At 43.7% G+C, this 15,844-nt stretch overlaps 1 protein-coding gene across 7 annotated transcripts in view; it reads right to left on the reverse strand.

The window, feature by feature from the left end:
• RIMKLB (ribosomal modification protein rimK like family member B) overlaps positions 1 to 14,530 on the reverse strand; it is a 39,443-nt gene extending 24,913 nt beyond the window's left edge. For 6 of the 7 annotated variants that reach the window (XR_013995454.1, XR_013995455.1, XR_013995456.1 and 3 more), the window contains exon 1: positions 14,174 to 14,530. The gene's annotated coding sequence lies outside the window, so the exon portion shown is untranslated. Of the gene's footprint in view, positions 1 to 11,921; positions 12,313 to 14,173 lie in introns of those variants that run through there. The other variant, XM_081081201.1, reaches the window with a different exon arrangement.
• Between the last annotated feature and the right edge of the window lie 1,314 nt (positions 14,531 to 15,844).

A 15,844-nucleotide genomic window follows, 5' to 3' on the forward strand; every position in this document is an offset into this window, starting at 1 on the left:
GAGGCAACAATGGCCATACAAATGGATGGCCTCCAGCATCCCCGCAGCTGAAACTGGTTCCTCAGGCACCATTCACACCCTCTCCAGGGTCTCAGCCAGAAGGGCCTACTCCACAGATGCGCACATGATTAAGACCAGAACATGGTGGGAAAGACAGAGACAGACAGACAGACACACACACACACACACACACACACACACACACACACCTTGACCTGCCATGCCTGCCCCATGACCTATGTATGGGCTCAAAGGCATCAGTCACTGGAAAGCAGGGAAGAAATAACATAACGTGGGAGATACACAGAAGAGAGAGGGCTTGCAGCTATGGAAACACAAGGGAGGGAGGAGCTCTCAGCTGTGGTGACACACCAGGCCAAGACCCAAGTAACCAGCAAAGAGGATGCCTCATGCCGAGCCTCTTGGCTCTCTGTACCCTTTTTCCATAGCTGTGATCAAGAACATACCCACTAGCGTCCTAGGTAAGATATGGTAATAACTCAACTTACACACTGGGAAGACAGGATGTGGCCTTACAGAGTCTTCCAGGCCACTAGGAAGGGTCTCACTCAGGAGAAAAAGATCCACAAAAGTCACACCAGAGTACCCAATATAGAGATCCCAGTTGCCCTTGAGAGATAAAACTATAAGAATGCCCTTAAAAAGTTTATATTGGGTAGATTTTGAAACACCCTGTCCTTGACTTCCAAAACTCCAAAGCTATGTCTGTGCCTCCCCTGACATTTAGTTCTTGAACATCATCTGTTCACCAATGGTTGAATTTCATTGTATAAACTGCACAGCCGTTATGGCCCCAAGAGAAATCAGGATGAGATGTTACAGCCACGGGCAACTGGAAAGCAGGAACATTCTGCCGATACTTCTATGTCAGCTCTCAGAAAATGCCCAGGCTGCAACAGTAACACCCATGGTATTTTCAGTGATTCTAGTCATACAATAAAAGCACTCCAAGACTGCAACCTCACACTGCTGTGCAGCAATCCCGACAGATGATGCACATGAGCATCCCATCTTGTCTGACTTCATGGCCACAAAAGGTTTGGGTGTTTCTATACTGGTATGCAACAAACAACTGCAGGTTCAGATTAGGCTCTCTATCTCCTTTCATTTTCTTTTTTTTAAAATATATTTTTATTGATTTCAGAGAGGAAGGGAGAGGGGGAGAGATAGAGAAACATCAATGATGAGACAGAAACATCATTGTTCAGCTGCCTCCTGCATGCCCCCTACTGGGGGGTCAAGCCCACAATCCAAGTATGTGTGAAGTATGGTAGCAACCATCTCAGGTAGAAATTATAGTTTAACTTTAACCCTGCTGTTTGGCTTATGTACCTATTTGCTTTGTTTAACAATGGACAAATTATTTTGATTTTCTGAATTATATAAATCATCCCATTCGATTAAATGCCTTATTGATTGTAATGTGAATATCCCATGGGTTGTGGTCATACTGGTCTTAGAAAGCACATTTTTCCTTCACTTGGGAAGGACAGCACAATTATCCCAAGGTCAGAGGGCTCTAGACCCAAAACTGTACTTTAGATAACATGCCTAAGTTTAACCCAGGTTACCCAAAGGCTCTAGATAATGTATTTCTGTCAATTCAATGACCCCGAGACCCAAATCTATAATTAACATGCTTAATTGCTTCTGTAAACTGCTTTTTTTCCGAACTAGGTTCCTCATTCCAAACCCTGGGATGTAATCAATACCTTTGTGATTTTTTTTGCCTATATAACCCTGGAGCTGCGACCATCTTGTTACTATGAGATTTGGGAAATGACCCCTCATAGTCCCGGATTGCAATAAATGTGACTCTTTAATTTGACTTCTTGAGGCATCCTTCTGTGTTTCGCGGGATATGTTACAACAGTGCCCTTGCCCGGAATCGAACCCAGAACCTTCCAGTCCACAGTCCAATGCTCTCTCCACTGAGTCAAACCAGCTAGGCTTTCATTTTCTTTTTAATGGGCTCAAAGTCTCTTGATCCTAGGGTTCAAACAAAGAAAATGATGTTCCCTCCCTGTCTTCGAGAAGTGAAGCAAAGCTGAAGTTATCAATTCACTTGCTACAACGGGAATACATCCTTTCAGAAGGGATGCCTGCACCCCAGAATCTGGAACTGAAAGGATGCTCTCTCTCCCTACAGAAGGAAACTCTGTGAAAGAAGTAGAGGCTGCATTGAAGAGGTCTGACATCAGTGTCAACGGCTGTGGTTTCTCAAAGCCTGCCTAAATGGTAGGCGAAAATGGCAGGAACTGGGAACTGAGGCATCTTTGGTCATGTGGAATACATTTTCTTTATCAGCTTCAAAAGATTCTTGCGTTATACCTTAATTTTCATGTAAAGACTCATAGAGGTATGCAATAGTGTGTTCCAACTCTCTATTTCTGTACACCAAGTAGATGACATCCTCAGTCTGTAAAGGACACAACTACTACTTAACAACCTTCAGCTTGCTAATTATTGTTTCATTGGTACTGGTATCTTTAAGTGACACCTGTCCAGATTTTTTAATCCACTATAATTTTAGTGATCCCCTGAGACCAGTTTATTGGCAGGAAATGAAAGGGAACAACCTCTCCTCCACCCAATGGCCCACTCCTGTTTCCAGAAGATGAGAGGCTGGCCATCCTTGGCGCTCAGGGCTGCTGCTGAGGAGGCTGCTCGCCTTTTTAAGACTATTCCACTGTGATTCACGTCTAACCAGGCCCAAAAAATTCTCAGGTTAAGACTCTCCAGCCCCAAGGGCAGAGGCTCATCATCCCCACCCCCACTCCCATGGCCTGGCAACAATGCCTTCCTGTGGCCCAGAAAGAGACCAATAGGTGGCACCTCCTCTGATGGCCTTTTCCCCCTAACCCAGCGTTTCTCAACCTGTGGGTCACGACCTCTTTGGGGGTCGAACGACCCTTTCACAGGGGTCACCTAAGACCATCCTGCATATCAGATATTTACATTACGTTCATAACAGTAGCAACATTACAGTTATGAAGTAGCAATGAAAATAATTTTATGGTTGGGTCACAACATGAGGAACTGTTTTAAAGGGCCAGAAGGTTGAGAACCACTGCCCTAACCATTATTTTAAAACATCTACTTTTCTATTTTTCCCATCCACTAACATCAAGGAAAAAGAAAAGACAAAAAAGCTTGTAAGAAGTGAAAAGCAGATTCTACCATGTGAAGATACAATGAGAAACTGACAGTCTGCAACCTGGAAGAGGATTCTGGCCAAAATCTGACCAGGCTGGCACCATGATCTTGGACTTCCAGATTTGAGAACTGTGTGAAATTAATTACTGCTGCTTATATGCAAAAAAAAAAAAAAAAAAAAAAAAGAATAAGTCAAAAGCATAACAGTGAACAATCCAGAAGCCCAAATCTATACACACAAAAAATTATAGCCCCAAGTCTTTTTTTTAAAAAAGTTCAAATTATAACCACTATTTTTAAACACAGAAAAGAGTCTATAAAATAAAGTGGGGGTTTTTTTTCCCCTGACATTTAAAGGAGTAAGTTTAGTGACCCAATAAGATATCTGTAAGTGTTTACTCTCCAACATTTGCAAATGTTCATATATACACAAGAATATAATCTCTCCTCTTAGAATATAAACTCAGATGAAATAGTTTCCATACTCTATTTATTTCTCTCAGAGTATCAAGAAAAACAATGTATATATCAATATCAAATAAATGCTACTAATAAACTGCTAAAAGAGTTCTGAAATAAAAAGAAATTCAAAGAGAATTTACTTTTATATTAGAGCCAGTATTCCCATGTAAACTTCTGATGGGCACACCATTTTTAACAAATCACTGTCATCTTCAAACAGTCTAGACCAGTGGTCGGCAAATTGCAGCTCGGCAAACCGCGGCTTGCAAGCCACATGCGGCTCTTTGGCCTCTTGAGTGTGGCTCTTCCACAAAATACCGGCTCTCCCACAAAATATCGATTTCTACGCATGGGCCACGAAGTTTCAACCACACTGTACATGCGCGCCCGCAGGTGGTATGCCAACCACAGGTCTAGACAAAGCTAATTAACAGGGAATCATAAATAAAGTGGTTGATTCATTTTTCTTGTGAGGTCCCTTCCCAACGGTAATTATTCTGGGAGGAAAAAAGCAAAATCACAATCTATCATTTGAACACATTAAGGCATCTCTTACTATTATTAGGAAAATTCTTTATTCTAGATAAGACATAGTATATGAACCCAGAATCAAAAGACTAAGAGTAAAATTAGAGAAGAAAATAATGAATTCTAATATACAAACTAAAATTTACTCCATTTGGCAATTACTACAGATGTGCTTTCAATGACATCATTCTGTCTTGGATTTGAAATTGGATCAGGTTATAGAGAAAAATAGCAAATACTAGTATGTGTATCGTGAGTTGTAGGCACTTCTTCATAGTCTCTTTTTCTGTGACCCTTTTTTCCTCTCAGCTCTACTTTTGCAACCCTCTCTGGGCTTCTTAAACTCTTCTCTCCTTTCTCTAGAAATGTCATCCTCAGCCAGGTTTCAACTATTACCACTGAAACTCAAATATATCATTGACCTATTAAATCTCTCTCTCCAACCAGGCAATGGTGTGCAATTATTTGGACAAACACTAGTCTACATGTTGCTGTCAAGGTATTTTGTAAATGTGATTAACATCTACAATCAGCTGACTTTGAGTAAAGGAGATTACAATCATAATGTGGGTAGGTCTCATCCAACCAGATGAAGGACTAAAAAGAGAAACTGAGATTTCCCAGAGAAACTGCGTCAAGACTACAACCATCCTGTTTACAGCCCTACAGATTGTGAATTGGTCAGTTCCACAATCACACGAGCCAGTTCCTTAAAATTAATACCTCTCTCTCCCCCTCTCTATTTTTATCTGTCATGTTATTTAATAAAATAGTACCTTTTAATGCCAACTCTGTGATGTCTCAGGTTTTAACCAAAGAGCTGTTGTTTATCAAGGCTTTTTCTCTCAGTGAGTTTTAATGTCCCCAATTCTTTCAATCTGCCTCAAATAAAAAACAATTTGGAATATATATATATATATATATATATATATATATATATATATATATATAAAACGTTACCCGCTTGCTCAACCAGTGTGGCACAGTGGTTGAACATCACCCTATAAACCAGGAGGTCACGGTTCAATTCCGGGTCAGGGTACATGCTCGAGTTGAGTCCCGTCCCTCGCCTCCCCTCGCCTTCCCTCCTCTCCCAACAGACCATCAGAAGTAGATCTGAATTGCTCATAGAAATGAGAAAGAATGGAAATAAAAACACAAACACAAAAAAATATAAATGGAACTCCCATTTGACCCAGTAATCCCACTTCTAGGAATATATCCCAAGAAATCAGAAACACCAATCAGAAAGAATATATGCACCCCTATGTTCATAGCAGCACAATTTACAAATAGCTAAGCTTTGGAAACAGCCTAAGTGCCCATCAGCAGATGAGTGGATTAAAAACTGTGATACTTACACACAATGGAATACTAGGCTGCTGTAAAAAAAGAAAGAACTCTTACCATTTGTAACAGCATTGATGGACCTGGAGAGGATTATGCTAAGCGAAATAAGCCAGTCAGAGAAAGATAAATATTACATGATCTCATTCATTTGTGGAATATAATGAACAACATAAACTGATGAGCAAAAACAGATCCAAAGACACAGAAACATCGAACACACCATCAAACCTCAGAGGGAAGGTGGGGGTGGGGTGGTGGGGGCAGTAAGAGATCAACCAAAGGAGTTGTATGCATGCATAAAAGCATAACCAATGGACACAGACAGTAGAGGGATGAGGGCCTGTGCTGGGGTGTGGAAGTGGGCAGGGAGAGGTCAATGGGGGAAAAAGGAAACATATATAATACTTTCAACAATAAAGAATTTTTTAAGAAAAAAGAATGGGGAAAAGGAGAACCACCCTGTTTGGGGAGGGGGATGGGTTTTTTAAAGATATTAAAGGTACAGAAAATAAATAAGATGAAAAGCTCAGAAGAGTCTCAGAAATACCTACCAAATAGTGTTAGTCCAGTTACCCAATTACTCACTAATAATGTTCATCAATAAATGATCACAAAAGAATGTCTGCTTGAAACTAGGTATTTCCTACTAGTATATAATAGAATTCTTTAGCTAAGATGCCACTTACCCTATTTAATGAAAAGCTAATATGCAAATCGACCGAATGGTGGAGTGACCAGTTGCTATGACACGCACTGACCACCAGGGGGCAGAAACTCAACACAGGAGCTGTCCCCTGGTGGTCAGTGTGCTCCCACAGGGGGAGTGCCACTCAGCCAGAAGCCAGGCTCACAGCTGGCTAGAGCAGTGACGGTGGCAGTAGCCTCTCACGCCTCCACAGCAGCCTAAGCCACCAGTCGGACATACCCCAAGGGCTCCTGGACTGAGAGAAGGCGCAGGCCAGGCTGAGGAACTCCCCCCGCACCCCACCTCAACAGTGTACAAATTTCATGCACTGGGCCTCTAGTTATAAAATAATATCACTGGTTATGTGTTCTGAGTTCATAAAATGTCATATTCTTTACTACCTTAACTTGAAGGTAGACTGAAATGCTGTGAAAGTAGGACAGGAGACTAGATATTAATCAAAATTGACTTTACCAGTGACAGAAAAGATATGACAGTCCCCATGATACCCCCCTTATACTCAAAAGAGTATTATCTCAAAAAGAGAACAAACATCTAATTTCCCAAAATTTATATGACACATTCTCTCATATTATCTCCTTCTTATAGCACTTTCACCCATGTATACATGATTATGAATTAAAAAAATGGGAGGATAATAATTTTCCTAACTAAACTCAAGATGGTTCTTTATCAGACGATTAAAGAAAAATAATCGTAAAACCTGAGTGTTTACACAGAAACAAAAAAAGCACTGAAGGTACACAAGGCAACACTTTGAACAATGTACCTATAAATTCCCTTTCTTCATACAAAAAAAAATATGTGCAGGACAAAGGCAAAACAATGCATACAGATAAGGTTGAATAGTCTCCATTTATGGTTCACAAAATACCTTCCACATATATTTCTCATTTAATCTCACATAAATGCTGTGAGGCATACAGACATATCTTGTCCCATTTAAAAAAAAAACAAAACTGGCCTGTCTATGATATCATAATAGTAGAGGCAGGACAGAGTCAGGTTTTCTGGTCTCTTTGTACTCTTTTCCACTATACCTAAAGATATCACAGGGAGTTTAGATAAGAAAATAAATTGACATTTTGAGTGAGTATATGTTCATGCTCACCAGTCACACTGTGTATATTAGGCAGTTTACTTGTATCTTCTCATTTAATTCTCACAACCATCCCTTTGACACTTCATTGTCTTCATTTGGCAAGTGAAGCTATTCTAGCGGAGATGTTAGTTAAGGTACCTAAATTCACACACCTAGAAAGTGGTAGAGCCCAGAATGCTTCAAATTTCATATACTCTATGGCAGAGATTCCCACTTGCTTCCATTTTCTACTTTCCTTAGTAATAAGATATCTGATATGAAGCTGCGTACAATGCCATGTAACTAACGACTGTATTCCGCAGGCTTTCCTGAAAGTAGATATGGTCAGATTAGCTACATCTTCACCTATGTATACATGATTATGATTAAACAAAAAGGAGAGCAAAGAGAAAAATACTGCACTTAAGCTTTCAGAAAGCCTACTTAAGGAGTGCTCTTCCTTGGTCCTTGCTCCATCCTGCTACCCGGAATGTGGATGTTATGGCTACGAACCTAACAATCATCTGGACCATGAGGCCAGGAGTCAACCTTGGAAAAGCACAACATGTTAGAAGAGCTTGAATCCCTAACAACTGTGTATGTCATGGCCTTGCACTGACTGACTACTTACTCTTTTGCATGAGGAATAAACTGCTATCCCTACTTATGTCATTGATCTTTGCGGATTCTTTATTATAGGCCACTAAACCTTACCTTAACAAATATACTCTACCATACCTTGCTCAAAAGCTAAAGAAAATTATTACCTTGACATCAAAAGTTTGTGGATGTCAGCAAGCAGTGGTACTTTTCTAAGTGGAACTTGCTTTTTACACTTAATAAGATCATTTTACAATTGATCATTTTATTTTTTTAATATATTTTTTATTGATTTCAGAGAGGAAGGGAGAGGGAGAGAGAGAAACATCAATGATGAGAGAGAATCATTGATTGGCTGCTTCCTGCATGCCCTTCACTGAGGATTGAGCCCGCAACCCGGCATGTGCTCTGACTGGGAATCGAAACCTGACCTCCTGGTTCATAGGTCAACGTCCAACCACTGAGTCATGCCGGATGGGCTCATTTTACTTTTATATTCCTTTTCACAACATTCCTAGAAGTATTTCTATACTTCTTCCCCGCCCCACCAAAAAAGTATTCAAAGTCAAAAAGTAGTTGTAAACATATAAAACTAAGTATTCAATTAAGTAATACCTTCAATTAATATCAGAGTGCCCAGGCAGGGGAGAGTGGGAGGTAAGAGATCAACCAAAGGATTTGTATGCATGCATATAAGCATAACCAATAGACACTGACAGTAGAGGGGTGTGGGCATGTGCTGGGGTGTGGGAGTGGCCAGGGAGAGGTCAATGGGGGAAAAAGGATACATATTTAATACTTTAAACAATAAAGAATTTAAATTAAAAAAAAAACACATTTCAGTGCTTACAATGCACTGTCTCTAAAAATACCATGGTAAACAAAACAGAAATAGACCCAGCCCTCACAAAGCTAAAAATTATCTGATGTTACATCATGAGAAAGAAAAAATGCTCAACATCACTGAACATTAGGAAAATGCAAATCAAAATGATGAAACTACTTCACAATAGTAGGATGGCCACTATCAAAAAACAAAACAAAACAGAAAATAAGTATTGGGAAGGATATGGAGAAACTGGAAGCCTTGCAAAAAGTCTGTGGGAATGCAATAAAATGGTACAGCTGCTATAGAAAACAGTACGGCAGTGTCTCAAAAAATTAAAAATAGAATTACCATATGATCCAGCAAATCCACTTTTAGGTATATACACAAAAGAACTGAAAGCAGAGTCTCAAAGAGGTATCTGTTCACACATGTTCATAGTAGCATTATTCACAACAGCTAAAAGGTGAAAGCAACCCAGGTGTCCATCAATAGATGAATAAATAAGCAAAATGCAATATATACTTACTATGCCTTAAAAAGAAGTTAAGTTCTGATACATGCTACAGCATGATGAACCCTGAGGACATTATGATCTGGTATCTAACGTAGTCAAATTCAGAGACAAAAAGTAGGGGCTGGGGGTTTGGGGGAATAAGGAACTAATGTTTTTTCAGTTTTGCAAAGAAAAGAGTTCCAGAGATGGATATGGTGATGGTTGCACAACAATACAAATGTACTTAACCACTAACCTGTGAACTTTAAAAACTGTTAAGATGTTAAATTTTATCTTGTGTGTATTTTACCATAATAAAAGGAAAATTGGAAAATAAAATAAAAATGATATAAGCACATTAACAAGCAGATTTTCACACATTTCCAACTAAAGGGTGAGAAAAGTATTACTTAATTACCTGTACCTTAGTTACTAAAATTCCCAAAACAGTCTGTGGTATATAAAATATGTTAAACTTAAAAAAAAAAAAAAGTAGTTTTCTCTGGAATGCAAATAAAATTTATAATGATTTCACTTAACAGAGGAATGTTATATCAAAGTATCTCTGGAACATGGCACAAGATTTGAAAAACATTCCTGAGACACAATGCACAGTGTAGTTTCAAGTTCATTACATTTGACATGTTACATGTTGGGCCAAATTTTCTTTGAACATTTGGACATTACTTTGAAAAAGGAGTTGGAAAGCTATGAATATACTCAAGCTGAAGGCTTTCCAGATATGGCTAATAACTGATAACTCCAAAGCATCAGGGAATTCCAAAATTGCTTTTTGGGCAAATCTGCATGAAGTTTCAACATGTAGCTCTCAAGACTTATCCAACATAGAACAGCAGGTCAATAACAGAGAACTGGTCTCATCTTATACAGCAAATTCATATTCCATTTTGGAGATCTTATTACTAAGAACATGAAGCCAAGAGCAAATATCAGAAGGGGATAGGGGAGAGGGAGAATGAAATATGGAAGGGGCTGAATAGATTAAAGACATTTAAGTAAGGAGAAGGTTTGTTTGTTTGCCTGGTTATGTGTTGCCACTTTCTAAATGAATCAGGCATATCAGTGTTTACACTTCAATTCACAAATTGGTAGACATTTTACGTAAGAATGTAGTAGACTCCTCCAGACATTGCTGGGGGAACTGAATGACAGATGAAAAGTACAGGGATCATGAAACTGGACTGTAATCTCCATAAATACAGAATTCTGTTTTATTCTCTGCTGTTATCCCCAGTGGGCAACACAGAACCTCATATACCAGGAGGTTAGAAGATATTTTAAAGCTGTTTGCTAAATTGAATTATGAAGGGATCTCAAAAACCAGGGGTATTTTCAATATTAAATACCTTGCAAATATGTACGCCAACTGGCATTTCTCAAAACAAAGAAATGCAAGCCTAATGCTACTTTCCATCATCAATATACAACTGAAATAATTAGCACTGTTAACAATTAAAGTTGGGGGGGGGGGGGCAATTTCAGTAAGAGTAAGAAAAAAGATATAAGCAGATGGGTTCCATGCAGACCCAGGCTCTAAGGAAGGAGAACTGCGGAGCTCTGTGGCTTTTGTCCTCCAAGCCAATTTTACAAGGAAACAAACAAACAAAACATTGAAAATAACACCATGGCATTAGTGCATTAGTTACTATGAAGCCAGAAAGTCATTACTTCTCTTTTGCAGACCTAACATGTTCACAGATGCATATGGCACATGAATCTAAAATACGTTATGTACAGATATTTTTGGAGGTACTTTATTATTTCTTAACAACCCTTAATAAGACAAACAGGAAAATTCCCAAGTAATGAAAGGCAACTGCCCCAACATCTGTACCTAATCTCCCCTATTCAACTTCTCTTGAAACAACTGTACATGCCAGGACAGCTAGCATTTAAAAATAATACTTTTTTCATTGTTCCTATCACAATCTACTCACTCAGATTTTAAAATAATGTAACTAATAGTTTCTAAAGGCCCTTGTCTCATACACTTATAACTTAACCCCACCTTGTTGGGGTCCAACCCCAGCAGGTCCAGGGGTTCCCAAAGGTGTGGACAGATCAGCGAAGAAGGAATGACACGGAGGCAGCGTTCAGTTGATCATCATAGCCAGGTTTTGTCTTTATTGTCCTGTTACATCTGAATTTATACCAGTTGATTTTAATCCTATCCATTCTATTCCAAAGGTTAGGGCGTTTCTTATCTCCATCCCAAGGTTACTCTCTATTGTTCTATTAAACTACAAGGGAGTAACTGAAGGAGATTATTCTAAGTAAAGATTATGTAGTTTAAACGTGATTGTTCGTAGTTAAAATGATTAATTGCCCGCCTGGCACTTAGTTAAGGGGTTTTATTCCCTCCCTAACTCCAGGGGAAAATCCCTACCTGGGGAAACAACCTTTCTCGGAGAGGTGACCTTGGTGAAAACACAACGCTCTAAGAAGGGGAGCAAACATATTAAGAACAGTATGCCATAGACGCCAGGTCCCTTGAAACATAAGCTGTGCTGATGTTTCTTCCCTGCAGCGACTGTGTCAAGCAGCAAGGGTGGACCGGCTTCCAGCACCACCTGCACAGAATACTCTTTTTAAACAAACCTGCCATAAGTTCTCTACAAGTCTACATCAGTAAAGTACCCCGCAAAACAGCAAGCAGCACGCAACAAAAACTCACCCTCCTTACTTTAGGTTGGTTTTCTCTCACTCTTCACATGTTGTTCGTGGGTACAGAAGTTCTTCCTCCAGCCATTTTCACTCAGTTTAGGTCTCTACGCCTGCTCCCCAAGGGAACATGACAAAAGCTCCTTCCCGAAGTGGGGAGCAACTCCCTCTGTTCTGTCCCCATCCATCCCCCTGGTGTTGGGCCTCTCAGCTCACAGGATGGACAGAAGTGTTGAGAAATCAGTGTTACCCCAGTAGCAAATCCCAAGTGGATACAAACTGGGCCAAGGAGGGCTTACGAGGTATTTTAAATGAGTTGGCTCATCCTGTGCCCCAACAAACTGACTGAAGCTTCATTGGTATTCACTGGCCAAAGGGGGGGAAAAAAAAGTGTTCACTTTAGTATGTTTCTTCACCATACAGCTGAAAAGAGTAGAGAATGTCTAAGATGTTGCTGGTAATCTCCCTCTGGAGAGGAAAAAGGAACCAAATGAGAAGAGAAAAGGGGAAAAAAGGATAGCCTTGAGTTCACTGTCCCCTACCACCCCAGAGGCTCCAAGGAAACATGAGAAAATCTGTTAAAGCTATCTCCACGGACACTAAGAAAAGTGGAATTTTAGCTGGGAGCCCAAAGCCTGAAGGTTAGATATGCAGCTCCTGGCCCGCTGCAGGGGGAAAGGTGGGAAGGAACGGCTCCGGACCGGCTCCGGACCGAGGGGAGAACTGCATGTGACAAGGTGGGAAGGAACGGCGGCTGGCTCCGGACCGAGGGGAGAACTGCATGTGGCTGCTCTCAGAATGGGACTGCCCCCCCCCCCCCCACCACCACCACCAGCAGACAGACCCCAGCACCTGGCGGAGGTAAGAGAAGACAGAGGGGGGAAAAGGGAGACAGAAAATGATAAAAACATCAACAGCCACGTTGCCAAACTCACAACAAACTCTATGACATGAAAGAAGGAAATTAATAGCCATAACCTACATAGAAAACAATACACAAAAAGGTCACCTTAAAGCAACACAGACCTCCTCCCCTTGGACACGCCAACCAAATCACAGCAACCATGAGGAAAAAATCTCACTATAACTTTAATTTTGGAAATTAGAGGTTTTCATGCTAAAAGCTGGGAAATTTCAGACGGTGTTTTATTCCAAATGAGTATCTTGTCATGTCTTTATTTTGACCATGAATTGTTTAAAAAAAAAAAAAAAACCAGGGAAAATTTACCCAATGTTGTAAAAGACTTAAAATGCGATTTAAACAGCATTTAAGTCTTAATGGCTACAGTTATTAAAAACACCCATAGATATAAGAAGAATGTCAAGCCCACACACACACACAAAAAGATCTGCCTTCCATACTAAGATGCCCATATACTTTCCGCACAGATTTACATTTTAACCCAACTCCACAGAGATGTGGGCACAATCTCATAATTCATGGGAAAATTAACAGCACTGAGTTTACACCCAAGTTACGTTCACCACGGTTAGCATAACCCCACGCACAGAAGAGAATCAACGCCCCGTCTCTATTCATAAATACAAATCTGCTAGCAGACGCAGGGAAGTGAATCTGAAATTATCCCGTTTTGGGCTTTTTTAAGGGATCAGGGGGAGGTAAGAATTGCATGACAGTAAAAAAACAAAAAAACCACCCAAAAACACCAAAAAAAAAAAAAAAACAACCCAACAACCAAGCAACTATTTTGTCACCCCATTCCTACACGAGGGCTCCCGAAGGAAAGAGGAGTGCGTGCCTGTCACACTCCCTAAAATCCACACGAAAGGAAGAACATGGCACGAAGCACACGAGGCTGCAGGAGGAACCCCCCAACCTCCTCCTCCTCGGGTCCCGGCGCAGGAGTCCCCGATGGAGGCAGGGGGCCGGGCGGCGGCGCTTCCCCGGGGCTACCACACCCCCTCGCCACGGGAGACCCACACTTCGCGCCCGAGGTCGCGCCTCGCACACAGCATCACGGACCCCCGCCCAGCACCCCAACCCCGGCTCCACCCCGCTCCCCACGCCTCGGGCTCGGGATCCACCCCGGCCCCCAGCCACCCCGGGCCCCCCGCGGGCGCGCACGGCCCAGTCCCCTCCCCGGGCCGACCCTCCCGCCCCCAGCTGGTCGTCGAGCCCATTCGGCCCAACTCGCCCACGGAGGCAACCGGACGCGGGGCGGACGCGCCTCCACCTCATCCCCGACCCCGACCCCGACCCCGATCCCGGGGAGGGGAAAGGAGGGGAGCGCCGGGGCTGCTCACCTGGCTCGGCGGCTCCTCCCTGGATCCTGACCGGCGGAGCGGGGCTGGGCCTCTGAGGGGAAGCGCGGGCTGCCGGGCGGGATGAAGGTCCGCGGGGAAGGGGGAGGGGGTCGGGAGCCGCCTCTTTTCTCCGCCGCCGCCGCCGCGGCTCCCGCAGCCAGGCCGGGCGCCCTCGAGCACTCGCCCGCCCTCTCGCAGCCTCGCAGGTCGCGGCGGCTCGCCCTCACCCCCACTCCCACGCCCACGCGCTCCCACCCGCCCGCCCCCACTCACTCACACTCACACACTCACACTCACACACACACACACACACGCACTCACACCCAGCCGCTCCCCTCGCCCTCACTCGCCCGGCGTGCGCGCGCGCGCGCGGCCCCCTCACTCGGCGCGCACGACGCCGGCGAGGCCGCCCCGCGCCGCCCCGGACCGCGGAGCCGCGCAGAGCCCCCCGCGCGCGCCCGGGCCCCGCCCTCCTGGCGCGGCTGCGCGGCGGCGCGGCTGGCGGCCGCGGGGCAGGAGGCCAGGCCGGCCGGCCGAACCCGCCTCCGCCGGCCTCACACCTGCGCCGGGACCCGCCCTCGGGGCTCCCGGTCCCCACGGGGCCGCCATCGCCGGCCTCTGGGGGATGTGGAGAGGCGAGGGGGCGCGCGCCCTAACCGGGAGCGCGCGCGCGAGAGAGCGGTTCGAGGACGCGCTTTCCCCACCCGCCCCAAACGGTCCTCACGGAGGAAGGGAAACGGGTGGGGGAGCGAGGTTTGTTCCCGGCTGGAAACCGCGAGATGAATCCCTTCCGTTGTACACCCTCCCCGCCTGGACGGTCCCTTCTCCGGCCGCGTTCATCCGCCCTGTGCACCCCAAGCCTCTCGGACGCAGGGTCCCCGCCTCCGCCTCCCCGCCCACCTCCCGCTCATCCTCCCCGCCGGCCTCCGCCTGGAATCCAGAGGCAAAGATTTGGGGACAAAGATCGTCAATAGCCCTAATGTCCTTTGCCCTGGACGGAGTCAGGACAAGGCCTCTGCATATGGTGAGGCGAAGTTTTAACTACATCATCGTCTGTTCTCGGAGCTTGCACGAGGCACGGTTTACAGATGCAGGCAGGGCCGTGTGGTACAGCCAGCTTAGACGCCTTGGGCAAATCAGCCACTTAACTTCCTCTGAGCCTCGAAAAGATGCGAGAATGAAGCGAGATAACCTATGTAAGAGCATGTTTGTCAAACTATGTTATCAAACTATATGAACATAAAAGGAGGCTAAGAGTATGAATATGTTCAACTACATTCCCACATTTCTGGGTCATACAGAATAAAATCAAAGGCAACCGAGGGCTGCCCTGCTTCACAGGGGGATTCGTTTCCAAATAGCCCGTCGTCATTTATTACCGCCAGAGATCCCAGATATAGAAAGAACGCCCTAGCCATGTTGCCTTCTTGCAGGTCACGTCTCCCTTTCGCAGTCATCTTAGCCAATGCGTCCTCAGCGCTGCTTTCACGGGCGTTTGGGTCTGCCTTTTCTGATGATTTTCCTCGAGGGACCTCGGGTGAAACTTTTGGACTGCATCAGATGTCAAGTTCCACTTAACATCTGTGATCTTCTGACGTAACTCCTCTGAATCTTAACCTGCTCAACTGCAAAAGTTCACTGTAAAAACACTTTATGCACATAGTCACCTGC

This window comes from Myotis nattereri (genome assembly GCF_964212035.1).
Source record: "Myotis nattereri genome assembly, chromosome: 2".
Classification (NCBI taxonomy): domain Eukaryota; kingdom Metazoa; phylum Chordata; class Mammalia; order Chiroptera; family Vespertilionidae; genus Myotis; species Myotis nattereri.